Genomic DNA, 16,846 nt, shown 5'->3' with positions numbered 1-16,846 from the left:
CGTGTCAGTGCTTGTGTACACTTTAAAAACTATGGAAATAATATGAATGATGGGGACAGTGTGTGCAGATCTCTGCCAGAGAGCTAGCCCAGTCTGGGAAGTTATTTTTATGTGGAATTTATTAGAGGTATTGTGTATGTTTTGTCTTAAGGGTAACAAGTACATCTCTGGAGGGTGGAGGGTAAGTATGCTTGTGTCTAGTGAAGTTGAGCCTGACAGCAGAATGTATCTAATAATTTAATGGTTTTAAAACGAGGATATGATGGCTATCTTTTACATCTCATGGGGGATATCGTGTGTGTGTGTGTGTGTGTGTTTGTGTGTGTGTGTGTGTGTGTGTGTGTGTGTGTGTGTGTGTGTGTGTTTGTGTGTGTGTGTGTGTGTGTGTGTGTGTGTTTGTGTGTGTGTGTGTGTGTGTGTGTGTGTGTGTGTGTGTGTGTGTGTGTTTGTGTGTGTGTGTGTGTGTGTGTGTGTGTGTGTGTGTGTGTTTGTGTGTGTGTGTGTTTGTGTGTGTGTGTGTGTGTGTGTGTGTGTGTGTGTGTGTGTTTGTGTGTGTGTGCTTGTGTGTGTGTGTGTGTGTGTGTGTGTGTGTGTGTGTGTGTGTGTGTGTGTGTGTGTATGTGCGTGTGCGTGTGCGTATGCATGTGCGTGCGTGTGGGGTGTTAGCTACTGGTTATTAAAGAAACCTGTCGATAGACACTTTAGTTTATGGTTATGTATGTGTGTGTGTGTGTGTGTAGGTGTGTGTGTTTGTGTTTGTGCGTGTGTGTGTGTATTGTGTGTAAGTGTGCGTTCATAGGTGCGCAAATGAGAGCAGAATGCATTTCAAAAAAGTAATGTGCTAAGGGTTATAAAAAGAGAGTGCTACAGTTACTTTCCATATCTGACAGCGTAGAAAGAGAGCAGGTACAGTACGTATGACAGTTGGTGGTGGGAGGGTATGTTAAGTGTGTGCGCGGGTATGTGCACTCATATGAGCAGAATGCACCGGGAGAAAAAGTCAAGTTTTAATGGTTTGAAGAGAGAGAGAGGCGGGTATGCTTTTAGGTAAAGACTTTGCCATTACGTAGTCATGTCCCAGAGAACGTGGAGTTAAGAAATGTCCATACAGGAGATGGAATATTTAAAGAAGGATGCACGTGTCAAGATAATGTCTTTTAAAAGACTGTGGGAAATAGTTAAAAAATCATGGGGACTAGTTAAAAATTCCGTTGGAACTAGTTAAAAATCCGTGAGAAATGGTTAAAAATTCGTAAGAAATAGTTAAAATTCATGAGAAATAGTTAAAAATTTGTGGAGACATTGTTAAGAATCAATGGTAACTAGTTAAAAATCCATGGGGAATAGTTAAAAAACTGAGAAATAGTTAAAAGTCCGTGGGAAATATTTAAAAGTTCATGGTAAATATATAAAAATCAATGGGAAATATTTAAAAATCGATGGGAAATAGTTAAAATCCGTTGGAAATGGGTAAGAATCGGTGAAAAATAGTTATAATCCGTGGGAAGTTTTTAAGTATCTGTGCGAAATAGTTGGATAATGTTAGTATAAATGTAAGCGAAATTTTCCCTCTAATTAAAATTTGCCCTGTAAAGTGGCACAACACTGTAAAATGAGGAACATTATATGGAGCCGGTAATCATTGTTCCTTAAGTGGTTTTATGAGGATGGAGGACAAGTGTGGTGCATTGACAACCCCACGCCTTCGCAAGTACCAGTGTTGCCTGCCGTAGCTGCTTCTGTCTTGTCTTCTCCCTCAGTAAACCAAGGGCAGCGAGTATACGTAGTGTGTGTGTGGTTTCAAGTTAATATAATTCTGTGTATAATTCTGTGTGCATGATAATGTGTCGTACTCTTAATGCCTCATTGAATAAGCTTTGTGATAATGTACAATAATGTTGTTAGCATCTTGTGTTAATGGTAGAGCTTGTGTCGTTACGTGATAGTGGTAGAGATTTTTTTTCAACGTGTTGAAACAACTCAGTGATTGCATACTATCACAATCTTTATGCGTAAGTAACATAATACAGTGGAATCTCTGGTCACGACCATAATTCGTTCCAAAACTCCGGTCGCGACCTGATTTGGTCGTGACCCGAACCTAATTTTCCCATTGGATTGTATGTAAATATGATTAATCGGTTCAAGACCCCTACGAACTGTATGTAAATATTGTTTTTTAAGATTTTTAAACACAAAAATAGTTAATTATACCATAGAATGCACAATGTAACAGTAAAATGTAAAACCTTGAATAACACCTAGAAAACTTTGAACAAAAGAGAAAGCTAATGGCTGAGCAGTGAACTCCGTTATTTATCATTCGATTTCATTAATTTTTAGTGTACATTAAGAAGCCGCTTTCCATTATTAATTGCCCAAGTTTCAATAAGATAGCCCAACAAATAACTGAGAAAACAATATTTACCAAAATTCATATATGGCAAGCCCTAGCCAGGTACTGGCACTGCGAGAAGCTGTTTTGGCACTACCTGCTGATAAAACATTCTACGCGTGCTAGAAAAAGGCGCAGAATGTGAAAATTGGCTCGGCTGTGTTTGTTCAGCACCCGATTATGTGTTTGCGACCAGATGCAAATTTTGGCGATTTTTTTGGTCGTGAACCGATTTGTTCGTGGTAGGAAGCGTTCGTGACCAGAGGTTCCACTGTATGGGAATTATTAATGCTTCATAATGTGATATCGTGATGTCATTGTCAAAAATAATTTTTCATATGAAGTTGTAATGATACATATAGTTACATAAGAAAAGTTACACGTATCTTAATATTTAAATATGTTTTCTAAGATAATTCTTTTATCGGCAATTTTTTGATATAGAGATTTTTGGTAACAATGTGTGCAAACATAGGGACTTTTGAGTTGGTAAAATGTTCAGCAATTTTTGTTGTAATACACACAAATGATGGTAGCGTCTTAATGTGGCGGGGATGTAATTAAAATACACTCATTTTCCACTTTATTAAGTACACCTTTCAAGTACTGGGGACGGCCTCTTCTTTTCCTCCCCAATAAACTATTTTGCATCAAAAGCGTTCGTTCAACAAGTATATGAAAGCTATTAAATGGTGATGAGAGACTAATTCATTTTTCTACTAGGCAATTCACGTTCACGAAATTCCTGGTCAATTCATGAGCGTGAATTATCTAGGCAAATGCGTGAGATTGGGAAAAGGAAGGAGTCACTTGCATCAGAGAAGAGAGCCATCGAGTGATTGAATAGAACGTTCAGTTGCAAAATGATATTCTAAGAACACATGAGATTTCTTTTTCCGTGAAGAGGAAAGATGTGCTCATTGAGCACATTACTGGTGAAGAGACGGATTGTCGAGCAGTGATTCCAAGTTTAACCATAATATTATGCTTAATGGTAACGAATCAGACATTGCTAAATAAGTTGAAGTTCATGCAAACAAACCCTATAGATATTTTGTGGTCGTTATGTAACTAGATTTTTATAAGTTTTTAACGAGGTTTACGAGGAATCTAATGTGTGATACACATTGTTGGTAAGTATAGATACTGAAGCTGAGGAAGGAATGAGTGCTAGAGAGAAGGATCTGATCTAACCAAAGGATAATACTCCTGTGTCAAGCCAGGAGTGGCCTTCAGAGCCACACAACTGTGTCAAGTCAGGACTGGCCTTAAGAGCCACACAGCTGTGTCAAGCCAGGAGTGGCCTTCAGAGCCACACAACTGTGTCAAGCCAGGAGTGGCCTTCAGAGCCACACAACTGTGTCAAGCCAGGAGTGGCCTTCAGAGCCACACAACTGTGTCAAGCCATGAGTGGCCTTCAGAGCCACACAACTGTGTCAAGTCAGGAGTGGCCTTCAGAGCCACACAACTGTGTCAAGCCAGGAGTGGCCTTCAGAGCCACACAACTGTGTCAAGCCAGGAGTGGCCTTCAGGGCCACACAACTGTGTCAAGCCAGGAGTGGCCTTCAAGCCACACAGCTGTGTCAAGCCAGGAGTGGCCTTCAGAGCCACATAACTGTGTCAAGCCAGGAGTGGCCTTCAGGGCCACACAACTGCGTCAAGCCAGGAGTGGCCTTCAAACCACACAGCTGTGTCAAGCCAGGAGTGGCCTTCAGAGCCACATAATTGTGTCAAGCCAGGAGTGGCCTTCAGAGCCACACAACTGTGTCAAGCCAGGAGTGGCCTTAAGAGCCACACAACTGTGTCAAGCCAGGAATGGCCTTCAGGGCCACACAACTGTGCCAAGCCAGGAGTGGCCTTCAGGGCCACACAACTGTGTCAAGCCAGGAGTGGCTTTCAAACCACACAGCTGTGTCAAGCCAGGAGTGGCCTTAAGAGCCACACAACTGTGTCAAGCCAGGAGTAGCCTTCAGAGCCACACAACTGTGTCAAGTCAGGATTAGCCTTCAGAGCCACACAACTGTGTCAAGCCAGGAGTGGCCTTCAGAGCCACACAACTGTGTCAAGCCAGGAGTGGCCTTCAGAGCCACACAACTGTGTCAAGCCAGGAGTGGCCTTCAGAGCCACATAACTGTGTCAAGCCAGGAGTGGCCTTAAGAGCCACACAACTGTGTCAAGCCAGGAGTAGCCTTCAGAGCCACACAACTGTGTCAAGCCAGGAGTGGCCTTCAGAGCCACACAACTGTGTCAAGCCAGGAGTGGCCTTCAGAGCCACACATCTGTGTCAAGCCAGGAGTGGCCTTCAGAGCCACACAACTGTGTCAAGCCAGGAGTGGCCTTCAAGCCACAAAGCTGTGTCAAGCCAGGAGTGGCCTTCAGAGCCACATAACTGTGTCAAGCCAGGAGTGGCCTTCAGGGCCACACAACTGTGTCAAGCCAGGAGTGGCCTTCAAACCACACAGCTGTGTTAAGCCAGGAGTGGCCTTCAGAGCCACATAACTGTGCCAAGCCAGGAGTGGCCTTCAGAGCCACACAACTGTGTCAAGCCAGGAGTGGCCTTAAGAGCCACACAACTGTGTCAAGCCAGGAGTGGCCTTCAGGGCCACACAGCTGTGTCAAGTCAGGAGTGGCCTTAAGAGCCACACAACTGTGTCAAGCCAGGAGTAGCCTTCAGAGCCACACAACTGTGTCAAGCCAGGAGTGGCCTTCACAGCCACACAACTGTGTCAAGCCAGGAGTGGCCTTCAGAGCCACACAACTGTGTCAAGCCAGGAGTGGCCTTCAGAGCCACACAACTGTGTCAAGCCAGGAGTGGCCTTCAGAGCCACATAACTGTGTCAAGCCAGGAGTGGCCTTAAGAGCCACACAACTGTGTCAAGCCAGGAGTAGCCTTCAGAGCCACACAACTGTGTCAAGCCAGGAGTGGCCTTCAGAGCCACACAACTGTGTCAAGCCAGGAGTGGCCTTCAGAGCCACACATCTGTGTCAAGCCAGGAGTGGCCTTCAGAGCCACACAACTGTGTCAAGCCAGGAGTGGCCTTCAGAGCCACATAACTGTGTCAAGCCAGGAGTGGCCTTCAAGCCACACAGCTGTGTCAAGCCAGGAGTGGCCTTCAGAGCCACATAACTGTGTCAAGCCAGGAGTGGCCTTCAGGGCCACACAACTGTGTCAAGCCAGGAGTGGCCTTCAAACCACACAGCTGTGTTAAGCCAGGAGTGGCCTACAGAGCCACTTAACTGTGCCAAGCCAGGAGTGGCCTTCAGAGCCACACAACTGTGTCAAGCCAGGAGTGGCCTTAAGAGCCACACAACTGTGTCAAGCCAGGAGTGGCCTTCAGGGCCACACAGCTGTGTCAAGCCAGGAGTGGCCTTAAGAGCCACACAACTGTGTCAAGCCAGGAGTAGCCTTCAGAGCCACACAACTGTGTCAAGCCAGGAGTGGCCTTCACAGCCACACAACTGTGTCAAGCCAGGAGTGGCCTTCAGAGCCACACAACTGTGTCAAGCCAGGAGTGGCCTTCAGAGCCACACAACTGTGTCAAGCCAGGAGTGGCCTTCAAAGCCACATAACTGTGTCAAGCCAGGAGTGGCCTTAAGAGCCACACAACTGTGTCAAGCCAGGAGTAGCCTTCAGAGCCACACAACTGTGTCAAGCCAGGAGTGGCCTTCAGAGCCACACAACTGTGTCAAGCCAGGAGTGGCCTTCAGAGCCACACATCTGTGTCAAGCCAGGAGTGGCCTTCAGAGCCACACAACTGTGTCAAGCCAGGAGTGGCCTTCAAGCCACACAGCTGTGTCAAGCCAGGAGTGGCCTTCAGAGCCACATAACTGTGTCAAGCCAGGAGTGGCCTTCAGGGCCACACAACTGTGTCAAGCCAGGAGTGGCCTTCAAACCACACAGCTGTGTTAAGCCAGGAGTGGCCTTCAGAGCCACATAACTGTGCCAAGCCAGGAGTGGCCTTCAGAGCCACACAACTGTGTCAAGCCAGGAGTGGCCTTAAGAGCCACACAACTGTGTCAAGCCAGGAGTGGCCTTCAGGGCCACACAGCTGTGTCAAGCCAGGAGTGGCCTTAAGAGCCACACAACTGTGTCAAGCCAGGAGTAGCCTTCAGAGCCACACAACTGTGTCAAGCCAGGAGTGGCCTTCACAGCCACACAACTGTGTCAAGCCAGGAGTGGCCTTCAGAGCCACACAACTGTGTCAAGCCAGGAGTGGCCTTCAGTGCCACACAACTGTGTCAAGCCAGGAGTGGCCTTCAAGCCACACAGCTGTGTCAAGCCAGGAGTGGCCTTCAGAGCCACATAACTGTGTCAAGCCAGTAGTGGCCTTAAGAGCCACACAACTGTGTCAAGCCAGGAGTAGCCTTCAGAGCCACAAAACTGTGTCAAGCCAGGAGTGGCCTTCAGAGCCACACAACTGTGTCAAGCCAGGAGTGGCCTTCAGAGCCACACAACTGTGTCAAGCCAGGAGTGGCCTTCAGAGCCACACAGCTGTGTCAAGCCAGGAATGGCCTTCAGAGCCACACAAATGTGTCAAGCCAGGAGTGGCCTTCAGAGCCACACAACTGTGTCAAGCCATGAGTGGCCTTCAGAGCCACACAACTGTGTCAAGTCAGGAGTGGCCTTCAGAGCCACACAACTGTGTCAAGCCAGGAGTGGCCTTCAGAGCCACACAACTGTGTCAAGCCAGGAGTGGCCTTCAGGGCCACACAACTGTGTCAAGCCAGGAGTGGCCTTCAAGCCACACAGCTGTGTCAAGCCAGGAGTGGCCTTCAGAGCCACATAACTGTGTCAAGCCAGGAGTGGCCTTCAGGGCCACACAACTGCGTCAAGCCAGGAGTGGCCTTCAAACCACACAGCTGTGTCAAGCCAGGAGTGGCCTTCAGAGCCACATAACTGTCAAGCCAGGAGTGGCCTTCAGAGCCACACAACTGTGTCAAGCCAGGAGTGGCCTTAAGAGCCACACAACTGTGTCAAGCCAGGAGTGGCCTTCAGGGCCACACAACTGTGTCATGCCAGGAGTGGCTTTCAAACCACACAGCTGTGTCAAGCCAGGAGTGGCCTTAAGAGCCACACAACTGTGTCAAGCCAGGAGTAGCCTTCAGAGCCACACAACTGTGTCAAGCCAGGAGTGGCCTTCAGAGAGACACAACTGTGTCAAGCCAGGAGTGGCCTTCAGAGCCACACAACTGTGTCAAGCCAGGAGTGGCCTTCAGAGCCACATAACTGTGTCAAGCCAGGAGTGGCCTTAAGAGCCACACAACTGTGTCAAGCCAGGAGTAGCCTTCAGAGCCACACAACTGTGTCAAGCCAGGAGTGGCCTTCAGAGCCACACAACTGTGTCAAGCCAGGAGTGGCCTTCAGAGCCACACATCTGTGTCAAGCCAGGAGTGGCCTTCAGAGCCACACAACTGTGTCAAGCCAGGAGTGGCCTTCAAGCCACACAGCTGTGTCAAGCCAGGAGTGGCCTTCAGAGCCACATAACTGTGTCAAGCCATGAGTGGCCTTCAGGGCCACACAACTGTGTCAAGCCAGGAGTGGCCTTCAAACCACACAGCTGTGTTAAGCCAGGAGTGGCCTTCAGAGCCACATAACTGTGCCAAGCCAGGAGTGGCCTTCAGAGCCACACAACTGTGTCAAGCCAGGAGTGGCTTTAAGAGCCACACAACTGTGTCAAGCCAGGAGTGGCCTTCAGGGCCACACAGCTGTGTCAAGCCAGGAGTGGCCTTAAGAGCCACACAACTGTGTCAAGCCAGGAGTAGCCTTCAGAGCCACACAACTGTGTCAAGCCAGGAGTGGCCTTCACAGCCACACAACTGTGTCAAGCCAGGAGTGGCCTTCAGAGCCACACAACTGTGTCAAGCCAGGAGTCGCCTTCAGTGCCACACAACTGTGTCAAGCCAGGAGTGGCCTTCAAGCCACACAGCTGTGTCAAGCCAGGAGTGGCCTTCAGAGCCACATAACTGTGTCAAGCCAGGAGTGGTTTTAAGAGCCACACAACTGTGTCAAGCCAGGAGTAGCCTTCAGAGCCACACAACTGTGTCAAGCCAGGAGTGGCCTTCAGAGCCACACAACTGTGTCAAGCCAGGAGTGGCCTTCAGAGCCACACATCTGTGTCAAGCCAGGAGTGGCCTTCAGAGCCACACAACTGTGTCAAGCCAGGAGTGGCCTTCAGGGCCACACAACTGTGTCAAGCCAGGAGTGGCCTTCAAGCCACACAGTTGTGTCAAGCCAGGAGTGGCCTTCATAGCCACATAACTGTGTCAAGCCAGGAGTGGCCTTCAGGGCCACACAACTGTGTCAAGCCAGGAGTGGCCTTCAAACCACACAGCTGTGTCAAGCCAGGAGTGGCCTTCAGAGCCACATAACTGTGCCAAGCCAGGAGTGGCCTTCAGAGCCACACAACTGTGTCAAGCCAGGAGTGGCCTTAAGAGCCACACAACTGTGTCAAGCCAGGAGTGGCCTTCAGGGCCACACAGCTGTGTCAAGCCAGGAGTTGCCTTAAGAGCCACACAACTGTGTCAAGCCAGGAGTGGCCTTCAGAGCCACACAACTGTGTCAAGCCAGGAGTGGCCTTCACAGCCACACAACTGTGTCAAGCCAGGAGTGGCCTTCAGAGCCACACAACTTTGTCAATCCAGGAGTGGCCTTCAGGGCCACACAACTGTGTCAAGCCAGGAGTGGCCTTCAAGCCACACAGCTGTGTCAAGCCAGGAGTGGCCTTCAGAGCCACATAACTGTGTCAAGCCAGGAGTGGCCTTAAGAGCCACACAACTGTGTCAAGCCAGGAGTAGCCTTCAGAGCCACACAACTGTGTCAAGCCAGGAGTGGCCTTCAGAGCCACACAACTGTGTCAAGCCAGGAGTGGCCTTCAGAGCCACACAACTGTGTCAAGCAAGGAGTGGCCTTCAGGGCCACACGACTGTGTCAAGCCAGGAGTGGCCTTCAAGCCACACAGCTGTGTCAAGCCAGGAGTGGCCTTCAGAGCCACACAACTGTGTCAATCCAGGAGTGGCCTTCAGAGCCACATAACTGTGTCAAGCCAGGAGTGGCCTTCAGAGCCACACAACTGTGTCAATCCAGGAGTGGCCTTCAGAGCCACATAACTGTGTCAAGCCAGGAGTGGCCTTCAGAGCCACACAACTGTGTCAAGCCAGGAGTGGCCTTCAGGGCCACACAACTGTAAACAGGAGGCATTTTCACCTGAACCCTAACATGACCATTTGCATGATGTGACCCTTGGACCTTCATATATTTCACTTGGAACTTCACATGATGTGTCACCTGGAACTTCACATGGTGTTGCCTGGAACTTCACGTGGTGTTACCTGGAACTTCACATGGTGTTGCCTGGAACTTCACATGGTGTTCCCTGGAACTTCACATGGTGTTGCCTGGAACTTCACATGGTGTTACCTGGAACTTCACTTGGTGTTACCTGGAACTTTACATGGTGTTGCCTGGAACTTCACATCGTGTTGCCTGGAACTTCACATGGTGTTGCCTGGAACTTCACATGGTGTTACCTGGAACTTCACATGGTGTTGCCTGGAACTTCACATGGTGTTACCTGGAACTTCACATGGTGTTGCCTGGAACTTCACATGGTGTTACCTGGAACTTCACATGGTGTAACCTGGAACTTAATATGTGTCACCTGGAACATCACATGATGCGTTACCTTATCCTGAGAAGCCACACCTCAGAATGTCTCACCTTCCTGATAGGCACTGTATCTTTGTATGAGACAGAATCTCCTAAACTATTAAAGTTTATGAACATTTTGGTAAATGTCAGTAGAAAGTATGAAAGACATTGCTTTCTGCATACATATAGAAACTTTTCTCTCAATCATGTAACAGCAACGAGGATTCGCCCTTTATCATAATTAAACTAATAAATCATAATGTAGTGTGTCTCCCTTGATCATGGAATATTTGTTATAAATATTCCCTTTGAAATTTTCAAAATCGCACACCTGGTAAAGACAAGAGAGAAATAGAAACGGCATATATAAATTCGATTTGATAATGGTATGAGTACTCATGAGGTGTGAGTATATCATGGATCACATAGAGATCCTTCAGGACAGAATACAGGGCCAGGGTAGGGAAATATGTAGGTTATCTTAAATAAAACGAGAGAATATATTTTTCATCTTAAGATTGACATTAATATGATTGCATGCCACTTCCACTTGCAGTTGCAAAGAAAAAGGAATGTAATTGAAATATATATCAAAGGCTGTAAATACTATACAGTTCAGCCCAAATTATGTCAGTTCAAGCGGTGATGATGATTGTCTGCTTATGAGAGAATATGAGTGCATTAGAGCATGACAATGGTTTCATTTTGCATATAGTATTTGAAAATGATAAAGATGGATCCTTTATTAGCCTCCCTATAAAAGGATCAAAAGAATTTAGTTAAAAAAATTGCCATCTGGCTTTTGAATGAATTACATTTGGTATTCAATAAAGATTTAAACTCTTACATTAGAAATATGGATGAATATGGAGTTGCATCATCTAAGCATTGTCGTACCTGTTTGATGCATATAGGATTGGAAGAAACTGTAGCTGTGCATGAAGACAGTTGCTAGGTCACCCGAACTGATATTTCTCGGTGAAGATGAAATAATTAGGTTACAAACTCCGTCTCTTAATGGATTTAGGAATAGAAATTGACATTGTTCATGATATTTATGAATACAAACGAAGTAGGTATTTAGAAATTTTTATTAGGTTAATAATTATGAAATAATTTAATAAACAGAGAATCAGTACACAATGCCCCATCAAATGAAAATATTACCACTACGGTAGGGTACAGTAATGATGCAAAAAAGTTTAATAGAGCAATTAGACATGTCTTTTGATAGATGGTACAGATGATACAGATAGTGACATGTACCTTCAAGAAAAAAATACTTTACTGTTTAACCAACTCCTTTATCTAGGCTTGCAAACTTTTGAGATAGCGAAGAAGAAACTCTTATTTTTGGTACTGGGTTTTGAAGGTGATGTGAAGTTAATATACACTGATACGGATTCCTACATTTTACTATTAGTTTGCTTTATTGACTTTATAAATTATCTTAGGTATCATCCGTTGTATCGTGAAAGTAAAAAAGCTGAATTCGATTTGCTGAAATAAAAAATGGGTGACGAGAATATTACTGAACTTAGCATTAAAACCTAAACTCTATTCTGTAATCGTACTAGAACAAAATAGGACTGCATGTAGACTGAAGGGAATCCCATAATTTTTCATGCCATAGTTGACTGGTGAGTGATTTAAAAATGTATTGCCTACACCCAGTGATGGAAGATTAAAATGTAAGTCCACAAATAATATTAAATGCGAGATGTATAGCGTTAAAATTAACATGAGTGGACTATTTCGCTTTGAGTATAATAGGTATGTTATAGAAGTAGGTCTTCAGGATATGCCCGAGAATCCCGGAAACTCGAACCTTTGTGAAGAATGGTATGGTGATACCAACAAGATATGGAAAAAGACACTGAAGTACAGTTCAGAACATTTATTAAAGGAAACGTTTCGCCACGAGTGTCTTTTTCAGTCCTTCAACTTGTGACTGAAAAATTCAGCATGAACAGTGTTAACAGTCTTTTTCTTCTGTATATTCACGCAAGTTGTTGTTTTCAATGATGAACTTTGTTAAATGTAATTACAGGATTAGATAATGACACTTGTGGTGCATGGCTCTCAAAACAGCCCAATATGAGCCTCGTATAAAATATCTGTTATCGTTGGTACAGCAGCAAAAGTCTCATGGAGAATTAAATATTCTTATTTTTCTTTCCTTCATTATTTTGCTTTAGTTTATAATATGAACCAATGCTTACTTCACTGTCTCATTTCAAATGTTGTTTTGAAAGGTACAGTATTAATTATAACTGATGCTTTGTTATAACTGTCGTTTTAAAAATATTAGTATCTTTGGAACAAGCTTTTAACAATTTCGTTCTATTTATACTTATGTTATGTGTAAAACACTGAATACACATTAAGCAACTGGAACAAACTTCCCTTATTACTGCCACCAATTCATTAATTTTACCTCTCGTCAATTACTAATTTTAAATAATACTTTACGTATTTTTTAAAACAATTCAAAAGAGTTTTTGGTTGCCTTAGCACATTTTTACGAATCTCTATAAACATTTAGTAAAATGGCATTATAATGAAACTAATAATAGATAATACAATATGCTGTCATGAAGGTTGGCTAGCCCTGCCCTTATGTGACTTCCGTCACATAATGGAATGTGGCAAAGTGAGACCCTAGACTTTAACACCCTCCGTCTTCTTCACGGAGTTTAGACTTCGGCGGTCAAGCTCGTTCTCCGTCAAATGTGATTGCCCTCTATTTTCCGTGAACTGTGTAGCCCTACTGGTTTAGTACTCCACCATGAATGAAATAGTAATAATAAAGCGACATAGGAATAGTTGGGGGAAAAAATTAATTCTTTCTGGTTATTTACGTAGGTGATGTATGATACATACAAGTTTAGCGCTTGGTAATAAATATAATTATATTAGGCCGTGGTAAGCCGTCCTCATTGTTAGAGTAATGAAAGAGGAATAATTGGGTTATAAAATATTTATATGCCAGTTTCCATTAAGAAAAGGCTCCACTCCAACGACAGCGAGAAGAGTCTCTACACAACAAGACTGGCACCACACAGCAGCTACACTCTGACTGTACCCTTCTTGACAACAACACTTCTTCTGAGATAATTTATTCTTAAGATGACTCTAGTCTAGTTCATGTTTGTACAGGATAACGACGTCAACGAAATAGTTGACCAAATGAAATCGCTGGCCCACGGATAACCCCAACTTCATCCTGTTCCCTATTTGTCTGTCTCATAATAAAGAAGCTTTAAAGTGAGATAACGTAGGCAACAGCTCTTAGCTTGTAATTAAAGATAAGAACTTTTAACATAACTTTGGAAAACCCTTGTATAAAAAAAGACCAACCGAAGTATATTGAAATTGCAGGTAGCACGAAACTTGAGAGTAGACACAGAGGCTGTCTGATGAAAAGAACTATCTTATTTTATATTAATTAGGTACTCTACTATAATATCTGCATGGTTGAGGCAAGACTACTAAAGCAGAAGGCTCTTTCCCCGCCCTCCAGTTCCTTTGTCTACTGCCGCAAATAACGGGGAGAAAAACGTATGATAATGTATTGGAATAACGGCATGGAATTTATAGGAGACAAGTGGATGTAAGGCATGGGCTATATTACATCTTTTGTATAGTACTGCTTCTAGATACCACCAGTTTTTCTCCTAGATGCTGTGCTACAAGTGAACAGGAACAACTGGACATCCTGAGCAGCATCAGAGCCAATACCAAGACACCGGTGATCACTGTAAAGAGAACCAAATCGGCTGGTTCGTTGTGCATCCTATTTCCATCCTGTAGACAGATACACGATCTAGGCTTAGGAATTAAGCACTGACGGATTAAAAGAAGTATATATATATATATATATATATATATATATATATATATATATATATATATATATATATATATATATATATATGGCGCAATATAACCACAATGGAAAATAAAAAAAATATTTTAAGCGTTTTCATTATTTCCCACATTATCCATGAGCAGTATAAATAATAAGACAACAGAAGACTTTTTAAGCCGAGATATGAAGTCACATATAACCCTATTCATGGGGCAATTCCTTTCCAAAGTTGTGAAAGTTTTTAGCAATTTCATATATCATGTATTTTGGGGTAAAGTGGAAAGTCTTGAGGGGCTCTTGATATAAGGAATTGGACCAGTGCTCCAATTCTTGAATTGAGCCTGAATGCCTTCCAATTCCTCCCCTTACCCACAGGCGTTGTATATTCTCTACGAGTTTAGCGCTTTCCATAATAATAGTAATAAATATAACATAAACATAGTTTATCTGTATCGTGCAAATCCATGGTTGAGAAAAATATAATAGAATCAAGATTTATGAAAAACAGTACTGATTCCAATATGAATGTAAGTCCGAGATTGCATAAATTAGATTCATTTATAATTACTATAAATTGTGAGGATAAACTGTGTTGAAAATTTTTTTTTCCTTGACATATTACTCTTTAATTTAACCTGATCTGATTAAAAATTTAACAACAGTGGATAATTTCCACGGTCAGTGAGTGGGGTCAAATGTGAGGTTATATCTCAAAGAGAATGAGACACACACACACACGGAGAGACAAACGCCTGTCTTATTTTCATTAAGCTGGAATACTACACATAGTGTACATACTGACAATTCTTCAAAGACTGAAATGGTATTGTGCCAGCACTGTTTAAGTATTCCATAACCCTCTTCTAAAAGAATCTTTTACATTCTCGTTGAACTTTTCACCCCTGAGTTTCACACCGAGAGTTCGTGTAATTGTATCACATTAAACTTAAGAAAACTTCTCTCGTGCCGACGCACATTAATTATTAATAATAAACACACATGTCGTTTATAATACAATAATAACAGCACATATAGCAAAGCACGTTCCAGTGGTAACATAAACAACACACTTCACATATAAGCAAACACACGTCACTCATCATAAGAGGAGCAACAAACTAGCAACATAAATATCCTCGCGCTCTTGCCGTCTCGGTGCTTTAGTATATGCCAGACATTATTTTCCAAAAAATATGTATTTTGAAAATGAACGCCCATGGTTATTAAAACTTTGTATCTTATTGCCTTATGTATCTTTGAGAATGAATCCCGTTTCTTGATTACTTCTTTTTTTCTTCAAATGGATCTTTTCAAACAAGATTCTGCTTTGCTGTTAGCGGATGTAGGATAAAGCCTGCACAATGCCTTGTGCGCAATGAATCGCTCTGGTATGGCGCTGTGCATAAAATAAATACAACCAGCTTTCGCCCTGAGGAAGCTAGAATGTTTCTGAGGCAAGACTGCAGTGTTGGCCACCCGTGTTCAGCTAGGTGGGCCAGAAGTAATGTTCGGCAGGCAGGAAAACTAATTCAGAAATCTTATGAAATATAAATAATTTGCCTTGAAATTGTGGGTGGCTGTTGTATTCGTTGTGGAAGATACTGGTGAGTGTTGTTGTGGTTGTTAATGTTTGTATTGGTCGTGGAATGCACACGTTAGTGTCACTGTCAGTGTGTTGTTGTTGCAGAATATAGAACTTAGTGTTATTGTAATTCTTAGCGTTTGTGTTGGTTGTGGAAGACACGAATTAATGTTATCTTGATTTTGTGGTGGTTGTGAAAAAACACAAGTTATTGTTGTGATTTTGAAAGTTACAAGTGATTGTGACTTTGTTGGATGTTGAAGATGCAACTTGTAATTGTGATGGCGTTGGCTGTGGGAAACGCATATTAGTGTTGTAATTATATAGGCTGTAGAAGACTTAGGTTTATGTTGTGATGGTGCCGCTTGTCGAAGTCACAAGTAAATGTTGTTATGATTGTGTTGGTCATGAAAGACACAACTGGTTAGTGTTGCTGAGTTTTCACGGGTTTTAGAAAACTTACAAAAATGTTAATGATATCATTTATCTTAAACACCTTAAAATACTAGGTCAACATGCCTATTTACTTCTATCGACTAGAATGTGTTTAGTTTATAACAGATTTGCTAGTACTTGTGCTTCACCTCATGAGAACACGACCACTTATTTAAGGCTTCAATAGGTATATAAATAGGACAAATGCCAACTGTAAAATAGTTCAAGAACTTTCGTGAACCAAAACTGATGTCCAGGTTTAACAATAGTTACATTGAGAGGGAATTTTGCTGTATAGTCCTTGTGGCTTAGCGCTTCTTTTTGATTATAATAATAATGAGAGGGAATTTGATATTATAACAACAGTAGCAGAAAGAGCTTGTTATTATAACAACAGTAGCGGAAAGAGCTTGTTATTATAACAACAGTAGCGGAAAGAGCTTGTTATTATAACAACAGTAGCGGAAAGAGCTTGTTATTATAACAACAGTAGCGGAAAGAGCTTGTTATTATAACAACAGTAGCAGAAAGAGCTTGTTATTATAACAACAGTAGCGGAAAGAGCTTGTTGTTATAACAACAGTAACAGAAAGAGCTTGTTATTATAACAACAGTAGCGGAAAGAACTTGTTATTATAACAACAGTAGCGGAAAGAGCTTGTTATTATAACAACAGTAGCGGAAAGAGCTTGTTATTATAACAACAGTAGCAGAAAGAGCTTGTTATTATAACAACAATAGCGGAAAGAGCTTGTTATTATAACAACAGTAGCGGAAAGAGCTTGTTATTATAACAACAGTAGCGGAAAGAGCTTGTTATAACAACAGTAGCGGAAAGAGCTTGTTATTATAACAACAGTAGCAGAAAGAACTTGTTATTATAACAACAGTAGCGGAAAGAGCTTGTTATAACAA

This window comes from Cherax quadricarinatus, chromosome 31 (genome assembly GCF_038502225.1).
Source record: "Cherax quadricarinatus isolate ZL_2023a chromosome 31, ASM3850222v1, whole genome shotgun sequence".
Lineage (NCBI taxonomy): Eukaryota > Metazoa > Arthropoda > Malacostraca > Decapoda > Parastacidae > Cherax > Cherax quadricarinatus.
This window is presented reverse-complemented; position numbering follows the sequence as displayed.